The sequence below is a fragment of the Somniosus microcephalus genome, chromosome 1 (genome assembly GCF_052327205.1).
Source record: "Somniosus microcephalus isolate GS21.2 chromosome 1, FLI_Smic_1.0, whole genome shotgun sequence".
Lineage (NCBI taxonomy): Eukaryota > Metazoa > Chordata > Chondrichthyes > Squaliformes > Somniosidae > Somniosus > Somniosus microcephalus.
The window spans coordinates 91,180,137-91,199,958 of record NC_140987.1 but is presented as its reverse complement, the minus strand read 5'-3'; positions in this window follow the sequence as shown (position 1 = coordinate 91,199,958).

Here is a 19,822-nt window from a genome sequence, read left to right as displayed (position 1 = left end):
CTCTTCTTTCCCTCCTTGCAGGAGAAGAGAGTCCACAATAACAGGGAGAGGGAGAAAACCAGAGGTGGCCCTCCACCCTTCGCCACTTTGACAGCAGCAGAGGAGGTCGCCCTGGAGGTCTCAGCAGCTGCGGAGCTGCTGGCAGTGGGAGACAGAGAGACGGGGACCTCTCAGCAACCTGGTGACAGAATTACATCTCACACAGCAGTCACTCATGTGGGGATTGATGTCAGCAGTCAGTGAATGTTCACCAAGTGCATAATGGTATCTATACCCATTCTTCAAATGACATTTCTAAATCATCACTTTGCTCTCCCACAGGACCATCAAAAGCACCCTCCCACTGTCCAGCCGGAAGAGGAAGATGATTCCTCAGAGGAGCCTCCAGCCACTGAGGGTGGACCGTCACCAGTTCTATGCGCACCCAGCACCAGCACAAAGACGCACACCTCAGTGGATCCTACGTGAGATAGAGTAGTGCTGTCACCTGGTGTCTTACACTTCACAAGTGAGCAAGAGCAGATGGTGTTGACAGGGACAGCAGTGGAAACTCTTCACCAGAGGGCGCAGGACACTCCAAGCTCTGCTCAGCTGCATGCAGACGCTGAGCCTCAGGGCCCATCGAGAAAGAGGGTGATCCTGGAGGTGCAGGAAGAAGTGCAGGAGGCTCTGACAGATTTTGCAGCCACAATGTCTGCAAATGTGCAGAGAATGGAGGAGTCCATCTCCAACATGAGCACCACCGTGTCGCAGGCGATGGCGACGGTAGGCTCTTCCATGGAAAGGATGGTCAACTGCATGGAGCAGCTAATGTGCCCCTCACAAGAGCACATGCTATCTATGGAGAACAGATGGCAGAGGCTCATAGACCTCCTCTCTAAGAGGGACGTCCACGTAGACTTGGGTCCTCATGGCCTCACTGCTGTGCAGCAAGGTGCTTTCCAGCTCCTTGCTAGGAGGGAAGCGCGAGTGGCCCATGAGAGGAAGTGGAGGCTCCTCTCAAAGCGCTCACACTTATCCCTCATTGCCGCCCACTCAGTTAGATGGCTGAGTGTACCCCTGTACAGTCGCAGGAGGAGCAGACATATGCGGGGCTATCAGAGACTCCAAAATCCAGAAGACATCCGTGAAAAGTGTATACGCAGCCGCAGCAGGGAAGTGAGCAAGGTGCCTGTACCTCTGCTGAAGCCACAGGGGTTGCACCTTGTAGAAGCACGCATAAATGAAAAATGACACAGAAGTAGATGCACAAGGGTAAGCACATGGGTGTTTAAAGAAGTGTTTTTGTTAAGGTTCCATGTAAAACATATAAAACTATTTATTTTCACCACTTATTTGCCCATTTCTGTCTGCTACTTTGGAAGTGGCTTAGTGAGTTGGAGTGAATGGTGAGACAACGTTACCTCCAGCAATAGGGGTCAGTTTGAAAGGAATGGCTTGGTCATCGTAGGGATTATTTATGGTGTTTTTGTGGGGGGGAGCCTGGCACAGCATGTGGCAGCCATATGGGTATAATGAAGGAAGTTAAGTAAATCTGGCCATGGTGAGGCCACCCCTGCCCTCCAGGGCAGCAATGTGCTCGGGTGCTGCTGGTAGCGGGACCGCAGGGTCCTCCAGCTCCTCCTCATCTTCCAGCTGATGCTCCTCCTCTTCCTCTTCCTCTCATGAAGCTGTGCGCTCAGTGCCTTGCTCCTCATGCAGCACTAATCCTCGTTGCTGCGCTATGTTGTGCAGTGCACAGCAAACTATGACAATTCTGGATACCCTGACTGGTGCATACTGAAGGGCTCCTCCAGATCTGTCAAGGCATCTGAAGCACATTTTCAGCATACCTATTGTTTGCTCTATGACACATCTGGTTGTCATGTGGCTTTCATTATATCTCTCCTCAGCCTCATTGCTTGGCCTCCTCAAGGGTGTCATGAGCCATATCTTCAGTGGATAGCCCTTGTCTCCAAGCAGCCAGCTGGTAAGTGTGTTTGGCGGTGCGAAGAGCTGAGGGAGGGTGGACTCGTGCAGGATGAAAGAGTCATGACAGCTGCCAGGGAATTTGGCGCACACATGCATGACTATCTTCCTATGGTTGCAGACCAGCTGCACATTAAGGGAGTGGAAGCCCTTGCGGTTCAAAAAGACACCTTGGTGATGATGGGGTGCCCTGATGTCCACATGTGTGTAGTAGGTGCACCCATGGGAAGCCAGTCAGTGCAGCAAAGCCCAGCGCCTGCTTAGTAACACAGGATTCATCAGTGGCAAAGTTGATATAATTGGCTGACTAGTCAAACATGGCACCAGTGGCCTGTGTGATGCATCTGTGGGCGGCTGACTGGGAGATGCCACAAATGTCTGCTGCAGATCCCTGGAAGGAGCCTGAGGCAAAGAAGTTGAGGGCGCTGGTGACTTTGACAGCCACTGGTGAGGCATGTCCACCAGGTCCTCTGGACTGCAGCTGTTGCTCCAGAAAGCTGCAAATGTCTGCAATGACCTGGCGCGATAGCCTGAGCCTTCTTTGACACCGCTGCTCAGTCATGTTGAGGAAGCTCATCCTCTGCCTGTATACTGTAGGGGGTGGTGTTTGGGGTCAACTTCGCCTCTGATTTATGAGCGGTTCGAATCGCTCCCACTCCCTTGGTTCTAGACCTTGGGCTTATTTGGGGGTTGTAATGAAATTGCAGCACACAACTGAATTTTGGTGAAAGAATTTTGATCTTTATTTGAGAAAGAAAATACACAACACAATAATCTTAACACTCTAAATTGGGGGAAAACTTCGGAATATACGAGGGAAAATAACAATAGACAGAATACTTCACGCCTCCCAATCCCACTTCACTAGCTAAGTTGGGCTCCAGAGGACCAGGGATAATGCTCACCAAAACGACTTCTTTTGACGGTTGTAGAGGTTCATGATTTCGGGGTTCTCTAGATGTGGCGGTTGGGGCCTGCCGTACCCCGGACGCGGCAGAGGACTTCACCTGTGTTGCTGGTCAGTCTTAGCGTGTCCGCTGATGTGGTCGGGTGCGTATTGGATCTATCAGGTGAGTACCCAATTTCTTTTGGTTAGAAGTAGGGTTTAGAGTCTTTACAGTAAAATCTTACCCAGGGGTAAGTCAGGATAGTTTGTAGAGTGGAAAAACTTGCGGATCTTCGGTTTCTTCCAAGTTGGTTTCTTGTTGGTCGCAGTGGCCCAATATTACCCGTTTGCTGGTAATATTTTTGGTTATTTGTTTCGTGGGGCCCTGGTCTGCCGCGATGGTGTGTTACTTCTTCGAGAGGGAGAACTGCTTCGAGATGGACTTCTTGATCCCAATGTTGGTGGATCTCTTCTGGGTCGACGAATCTTCTTACTCGAACTTGAACTCGAACTAACTTCCTCTTGGACTGCTTTCTTGAATTCTTTTCTGTGAGAAACAGGCCTTCAAATATACTGATTGAGGCCTGCTAATCTGCGCGCCAAATCAGTTCTGGCTTATTATTAGTTTTGGCGGGCTCGTTAATTTTGATTAGTTTGAATTGTTTAATTGGTTTCGGGATGGTTCCATCGATCTTAAGTTGTTTTAAGAATGTGTGAAGTGGTTTCGGGATGGTCCCATCGATTGTTTAACCTCTTGTTTAATTGCAGTAAAGTTGTCTTTTCCTGTGGGGGCCACAGTTCTTTTGTTGGTTGGTGGCATGTTTTGTATTATGCAAGGTTTTGGATGGTTCTGTAATTTTGGCGGGAACTGCTTTTCCGTTGGTCTATTTTCAGTATGTAAAATGACTGAGACAGTCTAGATAGTCCCCAGACAGCTCGGTTAATGCCAATACCCAAAACTGTCCATTTACAGAGGCCAATCCCAATTCTTTTGTTGCAGCCTTTTTCCTTCCACAGGCTCAAACATGCTTTTAAAAATAAAACCAAAATCCTGGGGTCTTTGATTTTAAATCTCCCTTAAGCCCAATATTCTTATACCATTCTGACATGGTTTATTAACAGTCCAAAAATCCCTTCTTTAGAGTAATCTTCTTGGTTTTGGGGGGGGGGGGATCTGCTGAATTTTGCGAATCTTACATAACCCTGTGTTGGGGGTATAGTCTCTGGCACGGTGCAGCCCTGCACTGATGCCCTCTCTCTTGTGGAGCATCAGCTCATTGAGGAGAAGGTTGTTGGTGCTGTTGATGTGCTGCTGCTGGTGTTGGTGATCCGATTCTGAGGACCAAGGTGAGACAGTATAAATGGCACCCATGCTGATGTAATAGATGGTAGGCCAAGCAGAGATCAGAGGAGCAATCTGTCAATGGTGTGATAGTACCAATGAAGTGAGAGTAGCTTCCGAATTTGCAGAAAAGAATTACAAACTGTAGACACCTAAATCTGTGCTCAAAATGCACTCAGCAAGAGTCTTTCCATTAGGCAAGTAAGCAGGTGTCATGTGAGAGTATTTAACGTGCTTTCCATGCTCTGCATTAATGATCTTGATCAATGCCCACTGAACTTGCACCTCAGCTTGACATACGTGGTTCCCGAGCTGCGTGATTCCCGTGGTCATGCAGTGAAATTCAAAATGTCTGATTAAAAACACTGTTAAGGGTCTGACAACAAGGTATTAATGAGCTAAATTAGGTCGCCCACCTCTGCCGTTCGGGTCCATGCTGCTTTGGCAAACGTGTCTGAGTTAAAGGTGCGAAGGGGCGGGATGACAGCGGGTTCTCAACGTGCTCCCATTTTTTCAACTTTTACTTCAGACCCGCCTCTAATCCCGCACGCATGGCAGCATGAAAATTCCAGCCTAAGTTAAATTATTGAAGGTGACTTTTTACATCCACATTTTATTAAATATAGTTCAAAAGAAAAAAAGCAGATTATCTTGCGATGAATTCTGTAAACAGAGGCTCCTGTCTTGTAACCTTCATGAAGATTATTGATTCAAAAGACCAGAGATGCGCTTCAGAATGATCTCTGAATCCAGACTGTCAACATTAGGCTCACTCAGGCCAGTTTAGATTTCCCCAAATTTCCCCAACTTGAATCATTTCGGGCATTAAATAAATGCAAATTTGAAATGTAATGACAATAATTAGAGTTCAATAATTAGAGCAAGTTCAGGTTAGGATTAAAATAGCGAAATGATTTTTAAGACACTTGAGAGCGAATATCTCTCTGGATTACCAGGAAAATAAATGCATCCCTCCAATTACCTGCTGCTCAGATTGTTAAAGAACTTCCACTTCCCAATTTCATATGTGCCACTGAGGAGATACTGAGCACAGGCCAGGCACTTCCCCCTTAAGAGGGAATCAGATTGGGAAGGTGTGTCTCACAGATCACTCTTTCATAATGAGAATAATGTTTATTTTACAGGGCTATGGAGAAAGAGCAGGGGAGTGGGATTAATTGGATAGCTCTACCAAAGATCTCCCCTCAGCCTTGTTGTTGCTGCCATATTATGCTTATCCAGAACAGATACAGTCAAAGAAGAGTTATATAATGGCCCAAAATTTCTGGTCGGAGGCATCCGACCTGTAAAACATCGATGAATTTACCTGGTGGCCCGGGAGGTACGGAGACTTGTGATCCTGGGCCTCGCCGGGTACACGCGGGCATCGGCCCAGGTATCCCAGGGCGTACGCAATTTGCAAGTGCCCCTGGGATTATGTGGGCAAACCCAACCAATAAAAGAAGGGGATCCCCATCCATACTTAAGGGAGTTCCGTACGTACGGAAACCCTATAGGTATGAATGGGGATCACTTAAAAAATACACGAACACATGAAATAAAAAAAAATTAAATTACATATTTTAAATTAATTAAAATGTAATTAATTAAATATTTTAAACAAAAATTTTATTTTTTTGAAAAAAAAATTATGGGGGAAAAATTCAGTTGGTAGCGCCACCCGTTAGCGCCTTAAGAGGGCGCTAAGTGGGGCGCAAACCAAGTAGTGCCTGGGCGCAGCGATATCTGCGCCTCTCGTGAAATTGACCGGACATTTTGCGGCGGCGCTAAACAATACCGCCCAATCACCTGCGCACGCAGATCTTGACGTCATTCGAGAGAGCAACGACCTTGAGACGCCCCCGACCGGAAATTCAGTGGCGCCCCCCTCCTTTCCGCCTGGCGCTACCAACGACAGGTTGACTGGAACGCTTCCCAGTTGCTGTGGGGCTGGCTGGGCGCTATTTAAAGGGGGCCTCTTCCTGGCTTTTGTGTGGTAGCCATTTTTGCACTACTCGTTCTGAGAGAGAGAGAGAGAGATTTGGTGAGAGACAAAGAGAGAAAGAGAGACTTCTGCATTGAGTCAATGCTGTCTGAGGTAGTTTTGGCTTCTGGCCATAACTTTGCAGGTACTTTGCTTTTTGACCTTCATAACTTTGATTGCCCAGATACTATGCGGGCTGCAATGAATGGGAGCGTCGTCCTTCTCCATCACATTCGGAGGGCACAGAGATGCAGAGAGAGAATGGCAATCATGGCCAGATGGAGGAGGTCTAACCGGTCTCGTTACAGGAGACCTTACCCTCCCAGGGTTTTTCGCCAACAGTTCTCCTACATTAATATGTCTGAGGAGCAGTGTTTGCGAAGGCTGCGATTCAGCAAGAAGGTGGTCACTGAGCTCTGCCACCTGCTTCAGCCAGATCTGCAGCCTCAACTGAGAAGCAGGACGTCTCTGTCAGTGGCGTGAAGATAACAGTGGCTCTCAACTTTTATGCCACCGGCTCATTTCAATCAGCTACTGGGGACATCGCCAATATCTCCCAGTTCGCGGTGCGTTGCTGCATCCGTCAGGTAACAAATGCCCTCTTTAAAAGGAGACGAGAGTACATCTCTTTCCCCATGACCCCGGCCAAGCAGCAAGAATGCACAACGGGCTTTGCGATGATAGCGGGCTTCCCCATGGTGCAGGGCACCATTGACTGCACGCATGTGGCTTTGCGGGCACCGCAAGAGAATGCCGAGGATTTCCGCAACTGAAAAGGCTTCCATTCCTTGAACGTCCAGTTGGTCTGTGACCACAGACAACTGATACTCGCTGTCAATGCCCACTTTCCAGGCAGCAGCCACGATGCCTTCATTCTGCGCCAGACTTCTGTGGCAGACCTTTTCCAGGCACCACATCACCCAGGAGGTTGGCTTCTCGCGGACAAGGGATATCCTCTGTGCACCTGGCTGATGACACCGCTCCGTTTGCCCAGCACCCCTGCTGAGCTACGATAAAACGAGAGCCATCAAGCTCTCAAGGGATCTGGGGGTCCTGGTGCATGAAACACAAAAAGTTAGTATGCAGGTGCAGCAGGTGATCAGGAAGGCCAATGGAATCTTGGCTTTTATTGCAAGGGGGATGGAGTATAAAAACAGGGAAGTCTTGCTGCAGTTATACAGGGTATTGGTGAGGCCACACCTGGAATACTGCGTGCAGTTTTGGTTTCCATATTTAAGAAAAGATATACTTGCTCTCGAGGCGGTTCAGAGAAGGTTCACTCGGTTGATTCCGGAGATGAGGGGGTTGACGTATGAGGAAAGGTCGAGTAGGTTGGGCCTCTACTCATTGGAGTTCAGAAGAATGAAAGGCGATCTTATCGAAACATATAAGATTGTGAGGGGGCTTGATCGGGTGGATGCGACGAGGATGTTTCCACTGATGGGTGAGGCTAGAACTAGGGGGCATAATCTTAGAATAAGGGGCTGCCCTTTCAAAACTGAGATGAGGAGGAACTTCTTCACTCAGAGGGTAGTAAATCTATGGAATTTGCTGCCCCAGAGAGCTGTGGAAGCTGCAACATTAAATAAATTTAAAACGGAGATAGACAGTTTCCTAGCAGATAAGGGAATTAGGGGTTCCGGGGAGAGGGCAGGGAAGTGGACGTGAGTCTAGATTCGGATCAGCCATGATCCTATTGAATGGTGGAGCAGGCCCGAGGGGCCGTATGGCCTACTCCTGCTCCTACTTCTTATGTTCTTATGTTCTTATGTTCTACCAGGAACATCTTTGAGCACACAATCGGCGTGCTCAAGCAACAGTTCCACTGTCTGGACCATTCTGGAGGAGCCCTGCAGTACTCGCCTGAGCGAGTCTCCCACTTTGTTGTTGTGTGCTGCATGTTGCATAACCTTGCAATCCTCAGGACCCAGCCAATGCCACCAGACATTGGAGCACCAGCAGAGGAGGAGGAGGAGGATGATCATCAGCAGCACCAAGGCGGGAGGGAGGCACAAAGTGGAAGGGCCGTACATCAAAGGCTCATAGCAAGTCACTTCCAGGCCCTCTCTGAGGGAATGGCTTATTCAAACAACCTGAATGAAACCATCCCGCAACCCCTAAGCCGGTCAAGGCAACAATGAGTGCAAAGACCAAATGTGTACATTTTGAATACAGACACTTCTTTATTTCACAAACTGTGTCTCATTTCCGCATCACAAAGTAATAGAAAGAAACACAAAAAAAGCAGTCATTCACATAACTGGCTCTCACAACCTGGAGACAATGTCCAAAACAGTAACAAAAATTTGACCACGAACCTCGGCCTTCAATAAAACAATGAAAAACATTTTGCCACACCTCCTACTTTTTGCCCTTCAAGGGTGATCTGCTTCCCTTGCGAAATTCCCCCCTTCCCACCCTGCAGCTCCTCCGTAATGGGACCCCAGTGGCTGGAGCAAGGCTGGGGGAAGGCTGCTGAATGTCAGAAACTGAGACTGCAGATGTCCTTGAGGGACGGCCTGGACCAGCTCTGGGCCTGGAGGGCCCGGCTGCTGACTGCACCAACTCTGCATGGGCGGCAGCAGTCTGTCCTACAGGTGGTGGCAACTGCAGTGGAGAAGTGCCAGTGGTGGCAGCAGGAATGCTGCCATCCTGACAGAGGACAGCCACTCCCTGGTCGACCGACACACTGGCACTCCCACGGGGCAGCACTTCAGCATCCGGAGCGATCTGATGGAGCACAGATTGCTGGCCTGCTGCGGCGTGGTGAGAGCCCCGGGGAAATCTGCCTGATCCAGCGAGGGTGGCAGCAGTCAGTGCTCGTGTGGCCTCAATCTGTGTCTGCATGAGACCAGCCACTGACTGCATTGCAGCACTTAGCATTTGCGTGGCAGCCGCCTGTGCTACAGCGAAGTGCTCCACACTCCTTGCCAGTGATTCAATGGGTTCGGGCATCCTTGCCACTGCAGACATGAGCTCAGTGTGCCTTTGCTCCGCCTGGGTGCTCATTCAGCGAGGACCCGCTCCTCGTCTGCGTCCAGTGCAGCAGGACTCGAGGCCATACTCTCCCTCCGGGGAGAAGGCCCCCAAGCTTCCCTACCCCCCTCATGTTGCTGCAGCTCGCTGGGTCCTGGAGCTTCACCCTCATCAGACCATTCCCCCCTGCTGCCCTCCAGGGAAGGCATGTCCCCAGTATGGGCATGGGCTGCCTCGGTAGAGGGTGCCGCTGATGGTCTGGCTTCCTCTTCCTCCTCGCCTTCAGCTTCACTCTCACTGGCAGCTTGAGGGCCCGTTTCCTCACCTGGTGAATCACCATCTGAAAGCAGGGAGGTACAAGTGTGGCTTTAGCATGAGGACAGGGTGGCAGCAAGGGAGGCATGAATGCAGCGATTTAGTGATTTGGATTGAAAGTGTCAAAGGTTGCTGTTGTGAGGAACAAGTGGAAGGAGAGAGGACAAAAAGGTGATGACCTTACCATTGCTGTCCAGAATGGGGTTGGCGTCTCCAGTGGCGATGGGACCAATCACCCGGCTTCCCACAATCCTGTGGATGCGCTGCTCAAGATCGCTGAGGGCTTGAAGGTGAGGCCACCCTGCACCAGTCCATTGCAGCTGTCTCCTATTATGAGACAGCTTGGCCTGCTAGAGAAAGGAATGCGTCTGAGTAAATATGCAGCCATGATCTTGCCTGAAATGCCTCCCATGGTTGAATAGCCCTCACTGTATGCAGCCATGATCTTGCCTGAAATGCCTCCCAGGGTTGAATAGCCCTCATTGTATGCAGCCATGATCTTGCCTGAAATGCCTCCCATGGTTGAATAGACCTTACTGTATGCAAAGTGTGGAATGTGCATGTGTGTTTGATGAAAGGGCCATAGGTGTTGGATGAGTGTTGGGCATTGGGGCTTTCAAGCCATAAAGTGAGGTTGAGATGGAGGGATGAAGAGGTTTTGAAAAAAAGGCACTCACCCTGACGACCCGAGTGAGGTCGTTGTACTTTTTCCTACATTGCACATGGGTCCTAGGCACCATGCTGCTTGAGGACACTCTCTGAGCCACCTCCCTCAACACTTTTCTGTACTCGCGTGGCAAAGGCCTCCTGCCACCCTCTGGGTACAGAATGTATCCTCTGCGCTCCACCCCGCGAACCAGAGCCTCCAAAGCCCGCTCGCAGAAGCACTGTGCTCGCTCCCTGGCCCTTTCCATAGTGTCTGGCTGCTAGATTTAGCCACAGGTCTGCCCAGGCCGAGATTCAAGGCTCCACTGAGCAGGGTGTGGCTGCAGAGCAAGATTGACCCTCCCCTTTAAGAACTGACCGGCACCAGTGTGTCTGTGTTCAGTCGCTAACTGACAGCACCTGCGCTGCGCCCACCCTCTGAGGTAGCGCCTCGCTCCTCGGCCTTAGCGCCTTAAGAGAAGTGTGTAGCGCCAGATTTAGCGCTCCAATCACCTCCAGGGGCGATAAAAGCCAAGTTTGCTATCGGAGGCGATAATTAGCGCCAGGCGCTAATCTTTACGCCCGGCCGATAATTGCGCCCCAAATGGGGCGATACCGAATTTCTCCCCCTATATGTTTTAACGGGGCTAAAAATAAACTTACCTTATTGGACAGGGTTTTTAATGTATAAATGAGTGATAAAATTTTATTTTTCTATTTTTTAAACTCTTATGCTGTAAAAGCAGGCCTTACGCCTGCTTTTACCAGGTGTAAGAATTTCAATGGCATTCAGCGGGCGGAAGGTGGGCAAATTGCGCAACTCTCCACCCGCAGAGGCCCTTTTCCCGGGGATGCGAATCATCTGTCAAGAAGATTCTTGGCAGATCGCAAGTTCCGGGTTTTAGCACATGCACTTCGCATGCCTAAACCCGGAACTTGCGCTGCCCCTACAGGCGGGTACACACCTCATACACACCCATAGGGGTCGCAAAATACGGCCCTTTATATTACAATCGCATACCTTAAAACTAAAATTTATGGGGTTGAAAAGCTTTGGGCTGCAAACCTGGTAGTTGCAATGGGATTGGCACCACTAATGCGCTTCAGCAGTGTCCCCACCACAGTTTGTGGAATCAGACGGACTGAACCTCATTTGCATGTTACTGGCGGTATTCTGTACCAAAACTGATGCATTGTAGGGGCCTGTCTGCCTGCTGGAAACTCTGACACCCACCATCTATGCTGGGGGAGTCAGGTCTGCAGATCCACAGCCCCTCCAGAGACCTCATTCTCAGCCTCCTTTAAAGCCCAGTGTAATACAAAAAAAATAATAATTTGGCCACCTTCGAGAGTCCAAACTGCTTACCTAGCCTGGATCTCCCAAGGAGCCTATCTGCACTCTTTTCTTAAAAATTCATTCTTGGAATGCAGACATCTCTGGCAAGGCCAAAATTTATAGCCTATCCCTTGTTGCCCTTGAGAAGGTGGTGCTGAGCCTTCTACTTGAATCGTTCTAATCTATGTGGTGAAGGTGCTTCCACAGTCCTGTTAGTGAGGGAGTTCCAGGATTTTGACCCAGCGATGATGAAAGAACAGTAACATGTTCAAGTCAGGATGGAGTGTGACTTGGAGGGGAACCTGGAGGTGATGGTGTTCCCACCCCAGTACATTTTATCTGACTTGGTGTACCAGCCTACAGCGATATGTTGGGTCGCCTATGGGCCGGGAAAGAGGAAGTCTTAATGTCGGGAGCCCTTAGCCGTGCCCCCTCTGCTATGGTTGGTCTTTTAAGGGGCGGATGGAGGCCCTGCCCCTTACAAAGCCATGAGATTTTCCTAATCAATTTGGGACCTTTTTTCCAAACTGCCGACCTTCCAGAGGGGGCCTTGAAAAATGGCCATGGAAATTTGGCCCCTTTGTTTTTAAGGAACTGAATTCTTAGTGAACAACTTGAATGAAAGATAAATTATTAAAAGTACATTAATTAATATTCTATAAAAGATCACATTATACAATAGTGCTGCTATCGTCTCCAAATCTACTGTTTCAGATATGCACATATCTTAAAAGATAGTCTTGGTAATGTTTTATCACATGGTTTGTCACATGGTTTAGTATGAGCATGCTCAGTTCGCTCTGGCCTAGTAATCAAGCACCTTGACTAGCAACTTGTGTCTCTGTCCTTTATTTGTTCTACCCACATATATTAGAGTAATAATGTTATATTCTCTGCTGTAAGATTTGCAAAATTTCTGCATTTCCCCGAAGGCTGTTATTAATAAATGGGACCCTGTGTGGACATTTTAAATCAAAAAGGGTACCCAAGGTGGCATCCGTGCCTCGTGGCAGCAAGCCTGTGAGATTTTAAAATGGACTCTGCAACGCAGATAGCTTGGAGAAATCGAAACCAAGCTGCAGGCTTCTGTGAAGAGAGACTTTGTATTTTGGAACAGACAGGACTCTGAATTATGCATTAGACCGAATTGGAGGCAAATCTAAATTCAGTTTAGGCCTATAGTTAAGGCCATCAAGCAGTCTACATATATTATCGGAAACAGATTAACAGAGCCATCGAGACCGGACAGGCCCATCAAGGAACTTTCAGGACAATACAAGTCAATTATCGGGCCAGTAAAACCAGTTGGTATGGATTGCTACCATTATTTAAAATAGCCCGCCAAGATTAAAACAAAGAACTAACCTGATTTGGTGCGCAGATAAGGGTTTTCGACAAAGGTATAATTGAAGGCCCCCTCGGGTAGCAAGAGGGTCGGGCGTGTTCGTGTTCTTGTTGGTTGGTGTGCTGGTGCTGCTCTTCGGTCCCTCGCCCTCGTGGCTCCCGCTCTTTCCCCGTCCCGCACTTACCCCCTGGCCTTTGCCCGTGCCCTTTTCCCACTCCATCTGGAATTAGCCCCGGCACTGGGTCGGCGGACACGGACAATTCAGACCAGGCCAGGCGGGACGCGATGAGGGGAGGAGGGAAGACCACCGGAGGGAAGGCCACCTGAGGAAGACCGGCTGAAGGAGACCAACTGAGGAGACGAACTGAGGGGAGGCTTCGAATTATCGGGCCTTCAGCCCCAGCCGACCTTCGAATAACTGCACACCAACTCAATCTGGTGGCTGTCGACGAAGAATCATCCCTGCAAGGTAAAGTACCCAAACAGAGTCTTTAACTTTGGGGTACTCAAGCCTGGACAATGCCCTTGCAGCGCTCGGAGGCCACGTGACGACGGCAGGCTCCAGAGAGCACCAAGAGCGAACCCTGAACCCAGCCGCTGTTTTGAGTCTAACAAACCTTTTGATTGGTGAGCATGAAGTTCTGACCCCTCATAGCTTAATCTAGTTAGGTATAGGGGGTGGGATAAGGATAAGGGGATTGTTAAGATAGTTGTTTTTCCTCGATGTGCCGTGTGTTCCCCATTCCCTGTATAAGTATAGTTATTATTATTATTTGCATTTGTAATTTTGCCTGTAGAAGTGTACACTAGTAATTTTTCCCATAAGATTGTATCAAGTTTTTCCTCTTCAATAAAATCTTGTTTTTTGTTTACATCCAACCACCTGTCTACCCGAGTCTTCTCTGTACTGCCGCCTTGTACCTAAGTCCGGTGTCTAGAACCCAGGGGCATGGGAGCGATTCGAACCGCTCACAAAACAGTCAGGGGCATAACTGACTGGGCGTAAGCACACGCCAAACAACACCACCACACGCCACCCCCTACAGAAATGGCGACCGCGGCAGGACACCGGCAAAAAGGTTGCGATACAGTAGACAGTGGTTCGGATGAGCGAACCGTGATGGAGGAAAGGATTTCTGATTATGTGTTTAGCAAGCTGAATATCACTAAGAAGTGGATCATCACTCTGTTAAGGGCTGGGCATCCGATAGATGCAGCAGCTAAATGGACAGAGGGAAATGAACACAAGAAATCCTTAGAGAAGGCAGTTTGGCTGATGTGCTTTAAAAAGCAGGTCCAGCTCTTGGACGGGCTCGTTACAGCACAGGCAGTCAAGTTGAGGGAGTCAGCCCTGGAGATCCAAGATAAGGCTCTCGCAGGGGAGAAGTTATTAGTAGCTTTGCAGGCTTTGAACCAAGAGAGAGTACATTTAGTGGGAGAACACAAGGCCCAGTTGGAATACCTATGGTGCCAAGTCACCGAGGCCAAGGGAAACGAGTTCAGGTTGCGGGAAAAGAACGCCCGCTTGGCAAGGCTGATCAGGGAACAGGAAGAGAAAGTACAGGAGGTAAAAGCCGCTTACAAGCTAGCAAATGAACGGGGGTTTGAGGAGGCAGACCACGGCCCCTGTAAAGAAAGGATAGAAAATCTGAGCTGGGGTCTCCAGAGGGCAAAAGGCATGGTATGCCTCATAAGCCCAAAGGCAGGCCAGACAGATTTTATGGGGAACGAGGGGAGGACATTTCCAACGTCACCGGTAGTGCCTAGGGACGACCCGGTTGAGAGAGAGGAGACCTCACGACCACCACCCGTAGCGCCAAGTGTTAGCGAGGTTTGGCAGCAAGGGGGGGTGAAACCGGGGGTGGAACCCGAAGTGGAGCCAGAGGTGGAGGCGGAGGTGGAGCAACCCCCACCCGAGAGGCCGGAGCCGGGACCGATGTGCCCAGCGCGGCATCGGAGGTTCGGCCCACCCGTCAATGGCGACAATGAAGGAACCCTCCAAAACCAGTTCGTGTTACCCTTCAACACCCAACAGCTCAGGGTTATGGTCAACCATATCCCGAAGCTTTCTGCCAAAGGAGACCCCTCGATCCACTTCAGGGAAATAGAGCAGACCGCCAGCATCAACGGCTGCGATGACGCTGAGCAGGCCAAAATGCTGCTATTCCGCCTGGAGAGTAATCTCCTCCAATCGCTCTCTGACGAGTGTAAAAGGGGGCAGAGCGGGTATGAGGAGCTTAGAGATGCGGTTCTAGAGGCCATGGGGATGGATGAGCGAAGTCCCTTCTCCCGCGTGGAGAAGACGATCCAGCTTCCTGGGGAAACCCCGCAGGCTTTTGCGGACCAGCTGTGGCCGGTGTACCGGAAAGCTTGCCCGGGGACGCCAGGCCGGACGGTCCTGAACGGGGATTCCCTGATGCATTGGGTTCGTTGCCTGGTGGCGAACAGCTTGCCACAGGTCCGGGCCAAGGCAGAAGCCTGGTTCGACCCCAAAGATCCCCAGACAACAGAGCTCACGGTAATTAGGCAGCTAACCCTAGCCTACAAAAATGGCAGGGCAACCAATGCACACCCACCCAAGGGGAAGGTGCATGAGATAAAACCAGGAGTGCAGTGTAGGAAAGAGTGGCACCAGGAAGGGAGTAACCCCCCCCAACACAAAGACCAATTGTTATGGGTGTGGGAAGGATGGTCACTGGCGGAAGGAGTGCAAAATCCCTTGGAAGGATAACAAGGGAAAGCATCCCACAGCCCCAGCCCAAAAGGCGGGGGTAGGGACCCCTTCCGCAGAGGTCGAGTCACTTTTGGACGCCATGTGGTCCTTACTGACTGGCCAGGGGAGAGTAGCAGCCGCCACCGGTGCTCTCACCCTGTCAGCCCCATCCAACCCACAGCCGTGACTAGAGCCAGCGCAGCCTGTTTATCTGTGTTTGCTCCGATATGATGAGTGGAGGAGACCCCTTTTGGAGATGGAGGTGGAAAAGGTGACAGGGACCTATCTGTTGGACACGGGTGCATCGCGCACTGTGATCTACTCAGCTAACCCCACCACCTCACCTCTCTCCTGTAAGGGGTTTTAGATTGCAGAGGTTTCTCTTTCTAGAGGCCTCTCTCTCTTGCACAGTAAAACCTTGAGTGGTTCGACCCACACGCCCCTTAGATTCTATACTCTGGGCTTTGGGGCAGGAACTACAATGTAGAGAAAACTCTTGTAGACCAAGTTTGATGAAACAAAATGGAATTTTATTGCATAATGTAAAACAAATCAAGATGCAAGCAAATAAGAGGGTACATGGGAGGGGAAAACACAAACAAATCATAACGACACAGTACTAACTGAGGCAAATACAGGCATATTATACTTTACAAAGATCATCATGAAATGGGGAAACACACAGAACATCGAGGGACAACAACTCATGTTGATTATACCCTAAAATGTCCACCCCCTTAAACCTATCTAGATCTGATTATGAAGGGCCAGAAACATGCTCACCAATCCAACTAGGAAGTGCAAGGTTTTGAAACAGGTCTGCGTTTGATCCTTTCAGGCGTCCCGTCTCCACATGGTTGTTGGAGCCCCAGCGAACTGCGCCACACCTCTCTCCTGAGGTGGGGGTCGGGGACGGCTGGACACCAGCTGGTCCGGATGTCGGCGGGGTCGGGGATCGTCTGCTCGACCCCGGTCAGAGGAGCCTTGGGCTGGCCCCCATCGTCTTTTCTGTAGTTTTTTAATTGTCTCTTCTCCCGAGCCGGAGTGGGTCGATGGCCTATCGTTTCGTCAACGGCCCGGGGTTGGTCAATGATCTCCCGATGTTTTACCCCGGGGCGGGACGCCGGCTCGAACCGCCTTCTTCTTCTTCCTCACCGATGATGGCCGCTCCGTTTATGGCTTTCTCCCGTTTTCCACGATGCCTCTTTCTACCTCTGGGTTCCCAGATACACTTCTCATCAGAAGCCCTTATCTCGCGCCAAATCAGGTTAGTCTTTTGTTTTAATTTTGGCGGGCTGGGAGCACAACGGGGTAGTTATTATATTTTAAACTGTTCTTGGATGGCCGGTAACGGGCCATCTCTGGTCTGGAATGGCCTTCATTGTTTTTAATGTCCTGGTAATGTCCTTAACGGGCCCTTAATGCTCTTCTCATGAATATGAAACTGTTCCCTTTTGTCTGGCTAAACATTTAGATGGTCTTTATCTACAGGCCGATCTTGACTGGATCTGCATCCAATCTATATGTATATGTGGGTGTCTGGTTTCGTTCTCTCAGAAACGGCTTCCAGAACTTACTGTGGGCTGAATCCACAAAGCTGTCTGAGGACTGCAGGAACCATTTTAAAGTGTCGCAATAAGTTGGTCACGGGGTCTGGCAGCCATTTTGAATGCCCCTTTTTCCTAGACTTCTTTTTAAAACAGTCTTTAAAATCATGGCCTCTTCTGCCATTCGACCCTTTATAATATAAAGTTCAATTTTGCGGATCCTACACTCCAGCGGGGTCCCATACAGTCTATCGGGGTTCATGGGTAAGGAACTGGCCGGTTCGGTTTCCATCCCGCTCGCCATTCGGATAGGACTGCTCCGCTCCAAGTGGACATGTGTCCTGATGAAATGGGACGTGGAGGATGGAAGAGGGGTCCTGGGGGCCGACTTTATCATGGGTCACGGGATCCTAGTGGATTTGAGGAATCACTGCCTTTGGGGGGCAGGAAAAGTAAAGAACGGTGAGATCATAGTTATCCCGGGTAAGGAAGGGAAGGGGACCCTCTGCATCATGAAGCCCAAAGAGGATTATAACCTCGGGCTCATGGTCAGCAACACCCCACCAGAGTTCCAGGCATTTGTGCAGGCCCACCTGGCCACATTTGCCACTCACAAACACGACTGCGGGAGGGTCACAGGGTTTGAGGTCAGCGTAGACGGGGACCCCATGGCCCGACCACAGAAACAGTATAACTTCCCCAGGGAAGCAGAGCCGGACATGGAAGCAGCCATGTCCTTGTTAGTGCAGCAGGGAGTTCTGAAACCGATAGCGACCCACGTGAATTCTCCGTTATGGCCGGTCAGAAAGCCAGACAATTCCTGGAGGGCCACGGTGGACTATCAGGTGCTCAATAGCAACATCCCAGCCTGCACACACACAGTAGCAGCAGTTGCTGACCGCATCGGGAGTATTCCAGCATCCGCGGCCACTTTCACGGTGCTGGATATTTCAAATGGGTTTTGGTCTATCCCTGTAAGGAGGGAGGATCAGTAGAAGTTTGCCTTTATGTTTAAAGGGCAACAGTACATGTGGAACTGTTTGCCACAGGGCTTCCACAACATCCCCAGCATTTTCCATCAGTGCATGGCCGACAGTTTGAAGGATTTTAGCCAGCCCAGACAGTTGGTCCAATATGTGGATGACCTGCTCCTGTTCAGTAATTTGAAAGAGGAGCATGGCCCACTATTGGCCGAACTGCTGGAGCTGTTAGGACAGAAGGTTTTCAAGGTAAATCCCAAGAAGGCGCAGATCGGCCAGCAGGAGGTGAAATTCCTCGGTCTGACCGTGCGCGTTGGAGAAAGGGCCATAGATAAGGCTAGGAGGGAGGCTGTACAAGAACTACCGGTCCCTAACACAGTAACGGGTGTGAGGTCGGTCCTAGGGCTGACCGGGTACTGTAGAGACTTCATTGAGGACTATGCAGCCACCGCAGCCCCTCTGCTCCGACTCCTACACAAGGGAGTGGAGTGGCTTTGGGATGAGGGTTGCCAGGCAGCATTTGTCAGGCTCAAGAAGGACTTGCAGACCGCGCCAGCTTTAGGGGCCATAGATGAGGGGAAAGAGTTTTTCCTGGAGGTAGCAGCCAGCAGGGACAGCCTCAGTGCTGTGCTGCTCCAAGAGCGGCACGGCCGGGTGCGGCCGGTGGTCTACTCCTCCAGGATACTCACAGATGTGGAGAGGAGCTATTCCAATTATGAGCGGCATCTTTTGGCCACACATTACGCTGTGAAAAGATCATTGATCTTCACAGACACCTCTCCCATCACCCTCCTCACCCATCACACACCCACCCAGATGCTTCTGGACGGGAGGATCAAGGATGGAACAGTGAGCAGTGCCCGCATTGCCCGCTGGACCTTGCTCCTCTCGCAGATGGATCTGGAGGTGAAGGGTCTCTGTGAGCCAAAGCTCGCAGCCAACATGGTATATCTTGGAACAGCCCATCGGTGTTCCATTGAAGGGGTTTGGGAAGTAAACATAGGATTACGGGCCGGGATACATCCCACAGGCCGCGAGATCTATGTAGACGGTTCCAGCATGGTATCTGCTGGTGAGCGTCTCATGGGGTGTGGAGTTTACGACCCAGCGGCAAACATTGCCCTGGCGATTAAGCTCCCCAGCACCATGAGCGCCCAGCAGGCAGAACTGTCCGCGGTGGTGTACGTCGTTACACACCCCAAAATCTTCCCCACCCCCTACACGATTTGCTTGGACAGCATGTTTACGTTCAATTCGTGTACGGAGTACCTGGCCATCTGGTCCAGCCGCGGATACACCTCTGCTGATGGGAGACTCCTCACAGTAAAGGCCCTGCTGGAAAAGATCCTGGCAGCCATGGGGGAGGAAGGGGAGGTTTTCATCCACAAGGTGAAGGCCCATTCCTCCACAGAACCCTGTGGCCAAGTCAACCAGCAGGCTGACTTGCTCGCCAAGGAGGGTGCCCGCACAGGCACTTTCTGGGACCCATTTGGGTCCAGACCCATGGCGGCGGTCAGAGGTAGGGACGGGACCCAAGGGACTGTAGGAGTAGCGTTAGCCCCGGACCTTAAGACGGTCCAAGCCCAAGACCCCATCCTCTAAACAGTCCTCGGCGCCATTGCTGAGGGAAAGGAGATAGAAGGTCTGTACGGCACAGCGACTCTCTCCGTTAAAGAGGGTATGCTGTTCCGGGGAGGAACAGTGGGTTGTGTCGCAGCAGCACCGGAGGGAATTCCTTCAACTGGCCCATCAGGGTCCAGGAGCGGGACACCCCGGGCCTGAGAC